The sequence below is a fragment of the Astyanax mexicanus genome, chromosome 7 (genome assembly GCF_023375975.1).
Source record: "Astyanax mexicanus isolate ESR-SI-001 chromosome 7, AstMex3_surface, whole genome shotgun sequence".
NCBI classification, from domain to species: domain Eukaryota; kingdom Metazoa; phylum Chordata; class Actinopteri; order Characiformes; family Acestrorhamphidae; genus Astyanax; species Astyanax mexicanus.
In genome coordinates, this window is record NC_064414.1 from 28,093,455 (window position 1) to 28,108,928 (window position 15,474).

At 39.9% G+C, this 15,474-nt stretch overlaps 1 protein-coding gene across 5 annotated transcripts in view; it reads left to right on the forward strand.

Moving 5' to 3' along the window:
- lzts2a (leucine zipper, putative tumor suppressor 2a) overlaps positions 1–15,474 on the forward strand; it is a 118,484-nt gene that overhangs the window by 78,859 nt on the left and 24,151 nt on the right. The window contains exon 1 of one of the 5 annotated variants that reach the window (XM_007237745.4): positions 2,624–2,905. The exons of the other annotated variants lie outside the window; for them this stretch is intronic. The gene's annotated coding sequence lies outside the window, so the exon portion shown is untranslated. Of the gene's footprint in view, positions 1–2,623; positions 2,906–15,474 lie in introns of those variants that run through there. 5 annotated transcript variants of the gene reach the window in all.

Genomic DNA, 15,474 nt, shown 5'->3' on the forward strand with positions numbered 1-15,474 from the left:
GAAAATTGTGATTTTACAGGAGGATGTATGCTATGCTATGCTAAAGCAGTGCTAACTGCCGTGCAGTGCTAACTGAAAAACTTATTGAAGGCAGGAATTGTGTTTATATAACACTTTTATTCGTCTGAGACCGCTGACCACATTTAAACCATATAAATGCCATTTTTTAGTGTTCGAGAGTGCACTAGATAGATAGATAGATAGATAGATAGATAGATAGATAGATAGATAGATAGATAGATAGATAGAGAGATAGATAGAGAGATAGATAGATAGAGAGATAGATAGATAGAGAGATAGATAGATAGAGAGATAGAGAGATAGAGAGATAGATAGATACTTTATTTATCCCGAAGGAAATTTAGGCATCCAGCAGCAACAACACAATACAATAAGAAACATACTCAGACAAATCAAAACACAGAAGATTAGAAAATATATAAGGCTATAAAAAAAAACCTAACTATACAAGGTAAGGATCTATCTGTAAACGGAGCAGTGCAGTAGATGCTAATGGTCATAAATAATTAAATAATTAACAGAGTAAAGTGCAATGAAGGGCAGTCTGGATCCTTCTAGAGTTCTCTTGAGTTTTTAGGGTTTGAGGGGAGATAACGTGTGTGTGTGTGTGTGTGTGTGTGTGTGTGTGTGTGTGTGTGTGTGTGTGTGTGTGTGTGTGTGTGTCTGTGTGCCTGAGGCACAGTGTGCAGTATCATGTTAACCCCCCAGATGAGTGTATGTGCAGTTCATGTTCATATGATAACTTCCCATGGGAACATTAGTGTCCATTAATCACTCAAACTCATCTGTTCTTAATGGTTTCTTTCTCTCTTTCTCCCTCTCTTTCTCTTCCTCTCTTTCTCTCTACCTCCACACAATTTCCTGGCTTTACAGCTCTGTGCTCAGGTTAGACCTAGCATGCCATGCTTCCTGGCCTTTGTTCAGGTCGGTGATGGGCAGTAATTTAGGCAGAGGGGTGAGAGGAGAGGGGGAAAGGGGGTCTCCAGTCTGTACGCGGGGGGGGGCGGCTGAGGCCCTTCCAAAATCAAAACATGCACACGAACATACTGTTCCCTGCTTTTTGTACCTCTTTGGAGGAAAAGTCATTTCCCGTGTGCTGCTTAGTTTGGAGCAGGTTCAGAGAAATGTTCCGCATTTACACACAAAGCTTTCATCTCAGATGTTGTATCGTTCTTTGATAATGTGTGTGATGATTAGATTTACTGACTATGTACAGTTAGAAACTATTACCATTAGAGATGCCATTTCAGACATACATACAAAAAAGGAACAGGCATAGGAAGAGTACAGATACGTTTTAGATAAGTACAAAAAAAGTTAGGCAAAATTTATAAAATTACAGGCAACATTTAGAACAATAAAATAACATTTAAAAAGAACAGGAAAAATGCTGAAAAAATAGAGAAGAAGTGAAAAGCACAATTCAGAAAAAGTAAAGATAACATTTGTAACTGTACTGACAAAACTTTAAAAAGATCAGACAAAATAAAGAGCAAAAGATGAGAAACATTTTTTTAGAAAAGTACAATATTTAAAAAAAAGAACAAACAAAATTCAGAAAATAAACAATTGAGCATAATCAACACAGAACAACAAACACAAATTAAAAAAGCAAAGTAAAATGTAGAAAAGTACACAAAAATAAGAAATGTACAAACCAAATGCAGAAAAGAACATGCCATTTTAGTCTTACATTAGGGTTGAAGAAAATGAAATACTTTTTTTTTTTTTTTTTTTTTTTACTGCTGTTGCTTTATAACTTGATTCAAACTTATCTGTTACCTACACTAAAAGTTATCTGTAAGTCATACAGTAGGTTGTACAGTTATACAGCAAGCTATACAGTAACTACTCTGCATGGTCTGTTGGTCCGGATCAGTTGATGAGCTTGTTTACTAGGAGTTTGCAGTAAATGCTGCACAGACCGGCGCGTGTAAACAGCATGGAACAGAGACAGCTTTGGCTCATGGTTGTGTTAATTAGCATTATCATGCTAATATATCAGATTAAACAGCATCTTATTAGCAGTTTAGCTCAAATAAAGGAGTATATTTGATTGGTGGTTGTTTTTATCTGCACCCGAGTGCGATTACTGTTTTCACACCTGCTCAATTGAACTGCACTACAGGGTACAAATAAACCAGAGTCAATTTTAACCGGACTAAATAGTGCTGGTGTAAAAATGCCCTAAAAATAAAACAGTGAGACAGGTTAATAAAGGAGTTTTGGAGACAGTAATTTTAGTGATTACTGATCTGTTACATTGTTGCAGCTGACGAGCTTTAGATCTGAAACTGCTTGTGAGCTTCTCCTGTCCTGTCTTTGACTTTCCAGAAAAGAGAAGGAGACAGAGAGGAAGAGAATAGAGATTGGGTGAGAGAGAGAGCGACTGTTACAGAAAGAAAAAGGGAGAGAGAGAGACCCAGCATGAGAGGGGATTAGTTGTGTGTGTGTGTGTGTGTGAGGGAGGGGAGGGCCTGCAGGCAGAGTGTGTGTGTGTGTATGTGTGTGTGTGTGTGTGAGAGAGAGAGAGAGAGAGAGAGAGAAGGAGGGGGCAGGGAGGATGGGGGTGGAGCTTACACACAGAGACACAGCAGAGGAGAGGAAGGGGCTTCAGAGCAGGCGGAGTGGGCAAAGAGAGGAAAGTTTGACCAGAGGAGGAGGAGGAGTGTAGGAAGAGGAGGAGCAGGGAGTGTGTGTGTGTGTGTGTGTATGCGAGTGAGAGAGAGAGGGAGCATGTGTGTGAGTGTGTGAGACAGAGAGAAAGAGACAGGACGAGCTGAGGAGGCTGAGGAGTGGATTGAGCAGGCTGGGATTTGTGGACTTAGTTTGCCTCAGGACACACAGCGGAGACGCAAGGAAACTGCCATGAGGAGCACCATGGGTATGTGGGAGATACTCTACTATATGACACACACACACTCACTCGTGTACACACACACACACACACTCACACACAATCTCACAGTCACAGTGAGAGTTCAGATTACCACGGCTCCTTTTGGATACAAAGCTGTGAAGGCTTTGAAGTGAATGATTAACTTTCTGAACATAAAGCAGGCAGAGGCTTCAAAGTGGAGTCTTCACAATAGATAAATAGATGGTTAGGTAGACATTCAGAGATATACAGCTCTTGAAAAAATTAAAACCACTTCAGTTTCTGAATCAGTTTCTCTGATTTTGCTGTGTATAGGTATGTGTTTTAGTAAAATGAACATTGTTGTTTTATTCTATAAACTACGGACAACATTTCTCCCAAATTGCAAATAAAAATATTGTCATTTAGAGCATTTATTTGCAGAAAATGAGAATTCATAAAGTTTTAAGAGTTCAGAAATCAATATTTTGTGGAATAACCCTGTTTTTTAATCACAGTTTTCATGCATCTTGGCATGTTCTCCTCCACCAGTCTTACACATTTTGGATAACTTTATGCCAGTCCCAGTGCAAAAATGCAAGCAGTTCAGCGTGGTTTGATGGCTTGTGATCATCCGTCTTCCTTTTGATTATATTCCAGGGGTTTTTAGTTTGGTAAAATCAAGGGAAAACATTATAATTAGGTGGTCCCTTATTTTTTCAGAGCTGTATGAAGATAAACAAACAGATTGAAGGATAGAAGCAAAATTTAACTCATAGCAGTGACTTAACAAACTGTTTCTCCTCATTGTATGTTTTTGTATGCAGCTGTAAAGCGTGTGTGTGTGTGTGTGTGTGTGTGTGAGAGAGAGAGAGAGAGAGAGAGAGAGAGAGAGAGAGAGAGAGATGTTGTGGGTTGCTGATGGTGTTGGGCCTCTCAGTGGAGTAATCTGCAGTAATGGACTTACTCAGCCTGGGCCATTTGGTTGTGGTAACCCAGCAGAGGCTGTTGGAACAGAGCTGTTTTAAGAACATTATTAGCCTACATCTGTATTATTTAAACTCAGGGTATAGTATTGTATTATTTATTCTTATTTTTTACTAAATCTATTATGATTTAACCCTTCAAACCCTGTACATAGGCCGACACTTTATTTCTTCACTCTTAAAGCTACATTACTGCCAATTTTATCGACCCAAAAATAGAACCTAAAATGAACTCTGAATCTGCTTAATGGTTAACAATTGAATAATAAAAAGTTATGCTAATAAAAAAGTAATCATAAAATAAGGGCATAAGTCCTGGACTATACAGCTTTTTGAATGGATGTTTTCAATTAAAAGGAAAATATTGTCTACGATAAGGAATTGAACCTTTTTGGGGAAAAGGTTTTTTAAGAAACATCATTAGCCTACTGCTGTTTTACTTAGCATGTAGGAGCAGGATAGGTTAAATACAGTTACAACTACTTTTATTTTTTATATTTTTAATGACATTTATTATGTTGTAGTCCTCTAAACTCTATACACAGGCCAACACTTATATTCTGTATTCTCTAAGCAACTACAGCTCTGGAAAAAAATTAAGAGACCACTTCAGTTTCTGAATCAGTTTCTCTGATTTTGCTATTTATAGGTATGTGTTTGAGTAAAATGAACATTGTTGTTTTATTCTATAGACTACGGACAACATTTCTCCCAAATTCCAAGTGTAAATATTGTCATTTAGAGCATTTATTTGCAGAAAATGAGAAATGGCTGAAATAACAAAAATATGCAGAGCTTTCAGACCTCAAATAATGCAAAGAAAACAAGTCCATATTCATAAAGTTTTAAGAGTTCAGAAATCAATATTTGGTTGAATAACCCTGGTGGTTTTTAATCACAGTTTTCATGCATCTTGGTATGTTCTCCTCCACCAGTCTTACACACTGCTTTTGGATAACTATATGCCAAAAGGTGCATAAATCCAAGCAGTTCAGCTTGGTTTGATGGCTTGTGATCATCCATCTTCCTCTTGATTATTTTCCAGAGGTTATCACTGTGATAAAATCAAAGAAACTCATCATTTTAAGTGGTCTCTTTTTTTTTCTTTTTTTTTCCAGAGCTGTATATTACTGTCTTTTAAAAAATTCCAGTCTGTGTGGGGGACTATACAAAATATGCTAAATGATAAACAATTCATGATTCATAATAGTTTCTGCATTTGGATTGATAATTGAATCATCAACATGGAGTTCAAGGGGTTCCCTGTTGATACAGAGCCTTTTTAAATTAAAATTATTACTTAGAAAATGGGAGCATGATAGAATTATTGCTGCATATAAAATATTATTTTACTAATATTTTTTCTATTTAAATGCCATTTAAACTGTGTACATTGGCCCACTTTACTTTAGTAAAGTTTGTAACTACTTTATAACTACATTACTGTCAATTTTGGAAAATGAAGTCGAGGCCCTAAAATAGAGCCCTGTGGAACTCCCCAAATCTGCTGCAAGGTTAACAAAGAGTTCTTAATACAGGGTTCATACAATTGTGAAAAACCTGAAGAAGTCATGGAATTTGAAAATAACATTTTCCAGGCCTGGATAAGTTTTGGAAAAGTCAAGTCAAGTCAAGAGTCAAGTCAAGAGGCTTTTATTGTCATTATATCTGAGTACAGGTACACAGTGTTATGAAATTACGTTCCTGCAACATGGAACAACAAGCAACATAAAGTGCAAGAGTGGATAAATAAGATAATAAAAAATAAAAATGCCCAAAACGTTTTTGAAAAGTGGAAATGGAAATTTAGTCTAAAATTTTGTGTTTCAGTTTATCAATGGAGAAAATCTGTTTTGAGCTACCAAATAAGTCAAAGATTATGTGTAAACATTTTTTATCAGATTCATTTTAGATATACTATATAGATATGCTATATATTTAGATATTTTATTCATAGTTTTAGTTGATTTTTGGTTTTATTTTCCGTGTCTGCACTTATGTTTAAAAAAAACGTATGGTCATAAAAATTTGCCTTGTCGGCGTGGAAAAGTCATGAAAAAATAATGGAAATGTATTGGTTAAAACATGTATGTATTAATAACTGAATCATTAACAGAACGTTGAAGACGTTAATTGTGTCTCCTCAGGTGGCCCGCAGCCTTGTTTGTTGACGTGGTTGCACACTGGTTTCCATTGTGTTCCTCCAGAGTTTACTGCGACTTAAATGCTGGAGTTTGTGGTCTGACTCAGCTCAATGCTGGACCTGTGTACGGTGGGAGCCTAAAATAGTGCAGACTGTCACTGGAAGTCAGCACCTCACAAACACTGCTTTAACCAGATGAAATCACATGGTGGGAGGGGGGGGGGGGTTGCGTGCTTGCGTCACTGAGCTGGAAAATAATAGATGTGTTAAATCATTCTCATATGTGAGCGCGCTTTTGAAATGTGCCCTTATGCACTCCTGTTGCCTTTTGTCTTTTTAAGGAAGTTTGCTTTGAAGGAAGTTTTAAAAGGATTTTCAAAGGAATCAGATTCTGACGGGGCACTGGAATGTCTGGGTTTGGTACAGTTTTGGCCGGTAGTGCTGGTGCACTGGGGAAGATATGAGGTTGAAGCTAATGTGTGCGGGAGGTCTTGTGGTTGGCTGTTCTCACATTGTTCACATCTTTTTGTCTTTTGTCTCTTTGCTGATCTCATTATATGTTATGTAGCTTCTAGTCCTCTCTTTGTTGAGCTCTTCTTTTGTTGATCTCTCTGATGATCTTCTCTTGGTTGACCTTTCCCACTAGCTGATCTTCTCTTCTAATTTCTCCTCTTATATCTCTTTATTGATCTTTCTTTTTTGCTCATCTCTTTACTGAACTGTCCACTTTGCTGGTAGTTCTTCATAGCTGAAATGTTCTGTTTGCTGATCTAACCCGTTCACTGGTCTTTTCTCTTTCCTGATTCAATTCATATGTATCTTTTCTTCCTCTTTATGCAGAGCTCTTCTGTTGTTGATCTTTTCTTTGCTGATCTTTCTCATTGGCTGATCTCTCCTCTTTGCTTCTGTTTTCTTCTCATTGCTGATCTTTTCTGTTTTCTAATCTCTCATCTTTGCTAATCTCTATTTATTTGCTGATCTCTCACTGATTTGTCCTTTTTCTTAGCTCATTTCTCCTAGCTGATCCTTTTTCTATGCCAATCTCTCCTCTTTCCAGATTCAGTTCGCATCTAGGTTCTATTCCTCTCTTTGCTGAGCTCTTCTTTTGCTGATCTTTCCCACCGGCTGATCTCTACTGTTTTTGTTTGCTGATCAGTCCTCTTTGCTGATCTTCTCTCCACTTTGCTTACCTATCCTTATAGCTGATCTATACTGATACTGAATTCTCTACTAAACTCTTCTTGTTGCTGATCTCTTTGCTGATCGCTCTTAAGTTTGCCGATGGTTCCTCTTAACTGATCTTTTCTTTGTGTGGACCTTCTCTTCTTGTTGCTGATCTCTACTATTCTGGACTCTTGACGTGTTGTTTTTTGTCTGTTGACGTCTTCTAGTTTCCTTCTCTGATCTTCTTGTCTTTATCTTTCCTGATCCTCTCTACTTAACTTAGCTGTTCTTTTCAGCTCTTTTTATCTCTTTTTTCTTTTGGCTGATCTCTGTTTATTTTTATTCATTTTCTTTTTTATCTGTGATCTTCTCTCTTCTTTTTTCCTCTGGTTTTCAATATTTCCATGCTAGAAGTTGCAGTGCCAGGTATTTATATAATGCAGTAGCTGTGTGTGTGTGTGTGTGTGTGTGTGTGTGTGTGTGTGTGAGGAGCTCGTTAGGCCCAGTCTGGGCTCAGCTGACTACGCTGAATCAGAACTTTCCATGCCATACTTTTCCTCTCCGTCTGAGCTCGCCTGGAATCTGCAGTGACGAAGCGGCCGTCGTCCACAGCCCTTTTTGGCGTTTTTTTCTGTTGCCTATTTGCATGGTTTCGATCTCTAATCCCAGACTGTTAGAAGTGTATTTTCCTGCTGTTTGTGGCTTCTGCATACTTCACTTTTCAAATTATATATTCATGCTGGCATAGTGAGACTCAGACTCTGCTGGTTATGTAAGAGATCGGCCCTCTCCTCCATGCCACTTTTTAAGGGCTGCGGCTTATATTTATGGGCACCACAGCAGATTCGACTCATAGCTCAATGATAGTGCTGAAAATCGCTTGCCATTATTACTGTAATAAACATTTATTGCAGTAGTAAAATTAAAATGTATTAATGTCCCGTAAATCGAGATGGCAAAATTGCATAGACTGCAACCTGTTGTAGCATGAAGACCAAAAATAATTAGGGAGCAGCCCAGCACAGACCCCACTGAAGTCTGGATGTTGTTGTGGTCATGAAATTGATCACTTAAACTGCGGGTGTGTTCTTCAGTTATTGATTTTTCCTTGCTTTGATGATGTAGAAAGTCAGTGGTTCTCAATACAGGTCCTGGAGAAGCACTTTTTAATGGATGTGTTAGCCTGTCCACTGGTGGAAACACATGCAATGATGCCGCCAATTAGCTAATTAACAAGGCCTTGACATGGGATTGAGAATCGCTGTATTGTAACATTGACTTTATTGTAGTTTTAGAATGTTACAATCAATCCCTAGTCCTTGTTTTTACCTGATTAACACTCTGATTTATTCCTAGCTTGAATGCACATTAATGGTGTGCAGTGTAGTTATCATGGCTCACCTGGTAAATCTGGGTGCAGATCATGAGAGGTTATTGTGGCTCCCTTGGCTGGCAATGGAGCAGAGTGCAATTAGTGAACATATCTCTCTCGGTCAGGCTTGGTATAGAGCGCAACTGGTGAACATGGCTCTCTCGGTCAGGCTTGGTATAGAGCGCAACTGGTGAACATGGCTCTCTCAGTCAGGCTTGGTACAGAGCTCAATTGGTGAACATGGCTCTCTCACAGTCAGTCTTGGTACAGAACGCAATTAGTGAACATGGCTCTCTCAGTCAGGCTTGGTATAGAGCACGATTAGTGAACATGGCTCTCTCGGTAAGGCTTGGTACAGTAAACACAGCTTTGGTGCTAAATGCAAGTAGTGAGCGCTATTCACTTGGTTGGCCAAAGTGTAGAAGGCAAGTGGTGATCATGGCATGAGCAGTGATTGTGGCTCCATTTGTTGGTCTCAATGGAGAATGCAAGTGAAGAACTTGAGTTGTGATCACTACTCCATGATCAAGAGTCTCTTTTCTGCCTAGTGCATAGTGCATAGCAAAAGTAGTGTTCATGGTTTCCTGGTTCAGCCTTGGTGTCCAAGTGCAAGTGGTCATGATGGCTCCCTCATTTATCCTTTGTGCAGAGTGCAAGTTGTAATCGCTACTCCCTCGATTGCCTTTGATGCAGAGTGCAAGTGGGAACTTGATCAACCTTGTTCATCCTGATTCACATTACTTGGCAAGTGTGCACAAATCAGGTAGTCACAGTTTCTATAGTCCGTCTTAACCAACTCAACCTAAATAAGTTTGTTCTCATCCATCTGTTCCGTTTCATTGAACCCAAATACCCAAAGTGAGAGCCATTTTTTCACTTGTAAGACTTTTAATGGAAAAAAGTAAATGTAAAAATCTAGTTTAAAACGGAGACAAAATAAAGCTCTACCAGATCGGAGTAGCGCTGATGCATCGTGCCCCTTCTCTCTGGTATTTGTAATGGATGGACTTGGGTCTTTCTCATGCCTTCGTTCTTGCTGATTGCAGCTGATATCTAATACAGTCATAAACACTGCTTAGTGACCCGTCCAGACTGTTCTGTTGAAAGAGAGCATTCCATCGCCTCATTACCCTCCCATCAGTGGCATCTCCGCAGAATGACCACTCTAACAGTGGCGAGCTGGAGAGGCATTAGTGTGGCGCGGCCGCAGCTCCTCTCCTGGCCTCTCCTGTTCCCAGTGTCTGCATCTCTGACCGCTGGCCTGGGATAAATAATCATTAGCGGTTGGAAATTCCTGTTGTGGCGTCCGGAGGCAGTGGAGGAGACGCAGGCGCTCCAGGGCTGCCGATGGCTCTAACAGAGCCGCTGACTCAGGAGCTGCCGTCTGGAGACCTATCACACACATACTGTACGCATGCTCCCACACTACACAAACACTGCACACAACGCAGAGGATAACAAGGGGTGAACGTGGAGTAGTGGAGAAGAGGTCATCGGTTCTGGACCTGGGGGACCAGAGCACTGCACAGTTTAGTGATTTTTGAATGGACTTATCTCTTAATTATTAGGTTTAGTTGGTGTATTAGTGCAAGGGAATCATTTAAAATGTGCTGAGCTACTTGTACTGAACCCTGCAGGCCAGAGTTGATAGCAATAGAGCAATAGAGATGGTTTAAGGGTGTTTGCACTCCGGAACATCTCAAACAGAGTCCTAACTAAGTTCATTTGTTTGTTACATTGTATACATTTGGTCCGGTTTGTTTTGGTTTCACACCACAGATTACTGAGTGCACTAAAGAACTTTCCGCCACCCTGTCATCATCATCTAAGTACATTACATCTCCCTGTACTTGACATTGATTGGTTTGTAGAAGGGTGTGCATCTGGCATTGGCATGTTGTCATTCCAGCAAGTCGTCTTTCCAGGTGTTTCCAGGCCGAATTCTGTCTCCTTAAAGAAATCTGACTCAATTTATGTGCATGCGTATAGCGCAAAAGAATTAAGATAACAGATTACCCTTGATTTCCCCCATTTTTCTTTGTATGTAAGGTTTAATCTACAGTTACAGTAGATACAGAAATTGTATGTGTACTCTATTGCACCCGTACTGCTGGGTGATGTGTGCTTGTAAAGGGGAGTCTGAAGATTTCAGCATATGACAGATTTCAGCACAACACAAGTTATTTTTTGATTGTTTCTAGGAAAAGGTTTATCCAGTGTGGAGTTAAACTTTCAAGTGAAAAATGATCATTTATATATATCACAAAACAGTGGACTTAAATTATACAAATTATAGAAATTTTACAACAAAAAACATTGAAAGCAGTAGGTCATGTGTGAAATGTTTTGTATAGGACATAAACTGAACAAAATTCACTGAAGAGCCACGTTTTTATGAGCCAAAAATGTCAAATAATTGCACATACACTGGGAACAGTGGTGCAAGAAGTTTGAACACCAACCTGACTAAAGAAAGATTGACTGCAAACTGTGAAATGTGGTCTCAGTTGAATTGTGTTTGAGAATCGCAGTAGAGTTGCTGCAACACAGACTGTTTTGAGTGCTTTTAGAACTGTTAATCTTACTTTGAATTTTGTAATAAAGAGAACATATCCAGTTGAAATCTGTCTACAGACAGATGAGAGAGGTCAATGGAGAAAGGTCAGACTGAGGGTTGGAGGTGACAGAAAGGCCTCAGTAGCTTCCAGAACCACTCTGTACAGCTGTAGTGAGCTGAAAAGCATCCCAGAGTGTTCAACACATCATACGTTGAGACAGATTGGCTACAACAGTAGAAACCAATTGTGAAATTGAAGTCTTTTCAGCCAAGAACAGAAAGCTGAGGCTGCATTCATTGAAACTGCATAGTTAAAGACTGGAAATGACCTAACCTAATTCATTTTGAAGCTTGATTTGGCGGCACAGCTTAGTGGTTAGCACGTTTGCCTCCCAACACTGGGGTCTTGGGTTCAAGTCCCTATCTGCTTGGAGTTTCCATGTTCTCCCTGTGTCTGCGTGTGTTTCCTCCGGGTAGATTGGATGCTCTAAATTGCCCAGAAAAACTGAATACTCTAAATTGATTTGAATATGTATGTATAGGCATGTGTATTGTATGGGATTGTGTGTGTGTATATAGAATGTATATATGACTGTGCCCAGATATGGACTGGCCCTCTGTCCTGGGTAAATGCTGTAGTGCCCGATGCAGTCCTCCAGGTGGACAGTTGTTTCCGGTTGAGAGTACGCTGTGTGCTATTGGCTGCCGCTTCTCACTATTGTATGGATGAGTGTTGCGTATGAATGGGTGTGTGTGTAAAAAGTGTCAATTGTAAAGCATCCTTTCTATAAAGGATCTATATAAGTGTAACTTAATTCATTCATTCATTGGTTTCAGCTGAAGCACATACAGATGGTTGGGTCAGAACTGGCCACATCCTTAATTTCAAACCAGCTTTACTACCTTTAAGTACCTGTTGGCAGTTGGAAGCAATGCTTTTTAGGTCTTATTTGAAAAAGCCTGATCTTTGTAATCCTAAATAGAGCGCCTCAATGCTACATTTGGACAGAACAGACTCCAGCAGTTCCTAGATGTCTCCCTGGCATACTCCTAGATTGGTCTGGCGTTTGGGTCATTGCCAAGTGGGGCCCAGCAGAGCTGTAGACTGGGCAAAAAACGCTTAGTGTAGTGCTGATTGGCAGGTAGTGTCCTCCCAGATGGCAGCAGCTCTCAGGCAGCATTGTGTCGGAGGCATCACCCGCCGCAGCTCGTTGGAGACGTGGGGTGGTGGCCGGCTGTGCTGTGGGACGGGGGACAGTGCATGGGAGCCTGTGGAGCGCGGGACAGGGGCAGGGAGAGGAGAAGCTGATTGTGTGGGAGAGAGTTGTGTGGCAGCTCCAGCGTCGGCTTCACTCTTAGTAGAACTTGTGTGCTTTGTGATGCTAAAGAGCCGACCGACCCCCTGTCAACCCCTGACTCTCCTGTTTTGCTTCTTTCTCTCACTCCCCTTTCTTTTATTATTCCTCTTATGTATGTATTGTGTGTGGTCGTTGCTTATATGTGTTGCACTTACATTAGTCTCACTCTCACTTTAAATTACCATTTTCCAACATCTTAGTAACTCAAAACTGAAAAAACTTTTGAAACAAGGCAACAAAGACTGGCATCTAAAAATGTGAAGTATGAGCCAATATACAACAGTTTTATTCTAGAAACTACAGACAACATTTCTCCCAAATATTGTCATTTAGAGCATTTATTTGGAGAAAATGAGAAATAGCATTTTTTCAGCAAAATTTGCTGAAATAGCAAAAAAGATGCAGTGCTTTTAGACTTCAAATAATGCGTCTAATAAAGTTTATATTTATAACGTTTTAAGAGAAATCATTATTTGGTGGAATTGGAGCTTGGTTTGATGGCTTGTGATCATCCATCTTCCTCTTGATTATATTCCAAAGGTTTTCAATTTGGTAAGATCAAAGAAAGCCATAATTTTTAAATGGTCTCTTATTTTTTTCCAGAGCTGTTTGTGCAGTCTTGTGCAAACGTTGGGCACCCCTGATAAAATCTCATATTAATTTGTTGTGGATTTGTTGATAAAGTGTAAATAATATCACTTTATAGTGAGTTAAAGGATACATGGGCACCCTTGGGAAGATGTGTTTTTAATATATAGTTGTAAAACCTTGTTGTATTTTTTGCCTTTATCCTACCAACAAGGAATTGCACTAGCACTTCATAGGAACTCCATACCATGACAGACGCTGACTTTTTTACAGCCTGATAGCAGTCTGGATGGTCCTTTTTATTTCAAACAAGACCTGGATCCTGATTTGTCTGACCACAACACATCTTGGTTCTTCGAAGACTCTTTCTTGCTCATGGTTATCTTGCACCCTGCCAACAGTCTATTTTCACCTTGCACCTGCATCGCTTAAATAGCAACGGATATATCTACACCGTTGGGCTTGGTGATCTGGTAGTTAGGTTTATACAGGCAAACTTAAGGCATATTGCTATCTTAGCAATGAAAAGTACAGCTTCTGTTTCCATCGCGATAGAAATCACATGATTATTTTTTCTTCTTTTTCCTCATTACTGCCCCTAAATTGCCCTGTTCCAGTCGGTTTTGGAATGTGTTGCAGGCCTGAAATGCGGGAATGGATGTTTATTAACAAATTAAATTAACCGGACAGAATCAGTTATATTAACACACTGCACATTTAACACTGTATTTTTTTATGATTTTGATCTGATGTTTTGAATTGAAAAAATTATTTGTGCTGTAAAATGGGAAGAACTTTTCCTGTAGAGGATTTATTCACTTATCTTTAGTTAGAAAATGTCTAAACTAAATGTGTATTTTAAAAAGATGTGACCAAACCTTTACACAAGACATTTATATATAGTTGCTCTCACTCTTTCACTCTCTTTTCTTCTCTCTCTGTCTCATACTCGCTGTTTTTGTACACCCCCACCCTTTTCTTTTGCATATTAAGCTTTTACCCCAGGCTGCACACATGTAGGCCTCGAGTACCATGGCAACATCCCCAAACACGGCCACAAGCACAAGCCTAGGAAAGCAACAGGTTGGCGAAGATATAAAAAAGCCCTTAGTGAGCCAATTACGCTTGTTCTACAGGCAATGTTGCAGCTTTTAATTTAATCCAGCACTTCTACAAAAGCAGTACAGGACTGGCGGGGTGAGAAGGGGAACTGTGGAGGGTTGAGTCGGGCAGTGGAGGGGTGTTGGGGATGTGGGGTGAGGCAGCAGCTTTGTGTAAAGAGAGAAAGAGAGAGGGCTTTTATGGTGCTCTGCTCTGAAGCTTTCCCTTTGTTTTAGGATGGGTTTTGTGTGGATCAATTTTAGGGCCTGTTAGAGTAAAGTTGGAGAGGTTTGTGTGTGTTTTTGTTAGCTCGGTGGGAGAGCGGACACTGAAGGAATTTGTGAGTCATAACTCTGCCCTTTAGCTCGGATTGATGATCAAACCCAGTGTTTGACCTTTGTTTCCACATTTCTTTCATTTGTTCTCTCCTTTTCAGATGTGTCTACCATTTAAAACAAACCCAGTTAAACACTGTTTACCATACAAACACATAATGACTGCTGTTCTCTCAGCGTTATCATTTGAGATATAACTGCTGAGTGAGGATCATTTGGGCTGAAAGGAGACACTGTGTCTGAGTGTGTTTGGTTTAGCTGGCCGCGTCACCAGGCAGCAGCGGGGATTTTCCAGGTTCATTGAAGGCAGTGCTGTATCAGTCTTTTTCATGATTATCTTTATTATGCTTGGATTCAGTTCTGATCAGCTCACCTCTAGTAAAGCTACTTATGCCATGCTGCTGTTGTGGATACTCTAAGCCTGACTGATGGGGAATGCACATCTTTAAATGTTCATTGGCTTATTTGCTTTAACTGTAGTCAGTAGAGACCACCAATGCCCCATTAATGCCATATAGATGCCAGGCCTTGGAAATCTGGAGTAATCTCTCTGTTTAAAATAGCCTATATTGACTGTTAAAAAATGTTTGAAAGGGGTTTTGCATTATCCTGACTTTGGGCGTCAACTACGTTTGAAAATAGGCCTCTGTTGGCCTGACTTAGGACGTCAACCAAAGTTTGATAATGGTGGGTTTGTATTGGCTTGATATGGGCGTAAGCCAGTGTTTAACAGTTGGCTTATGTTGGCTTGACTGTGGGTGCCAACTAGTGTTTGACAGTGGTTTGCACTGGCCTGTTTTGGGTCTTAACCAATGTTTGATAGTGAACTTACATTGGCCTGACTTTGGGAATCAACCAATATTTGATCGCAGGCTTACAGTTGGTCTTGCTTTGGACATAAACAGTTTTTTGACAGTAGGCTTACACTGACCTAACTTTGGCCCTCAACTTCGAGTTCGGCTTATATTGGCCTAAACCAACGTTTTTTGGGC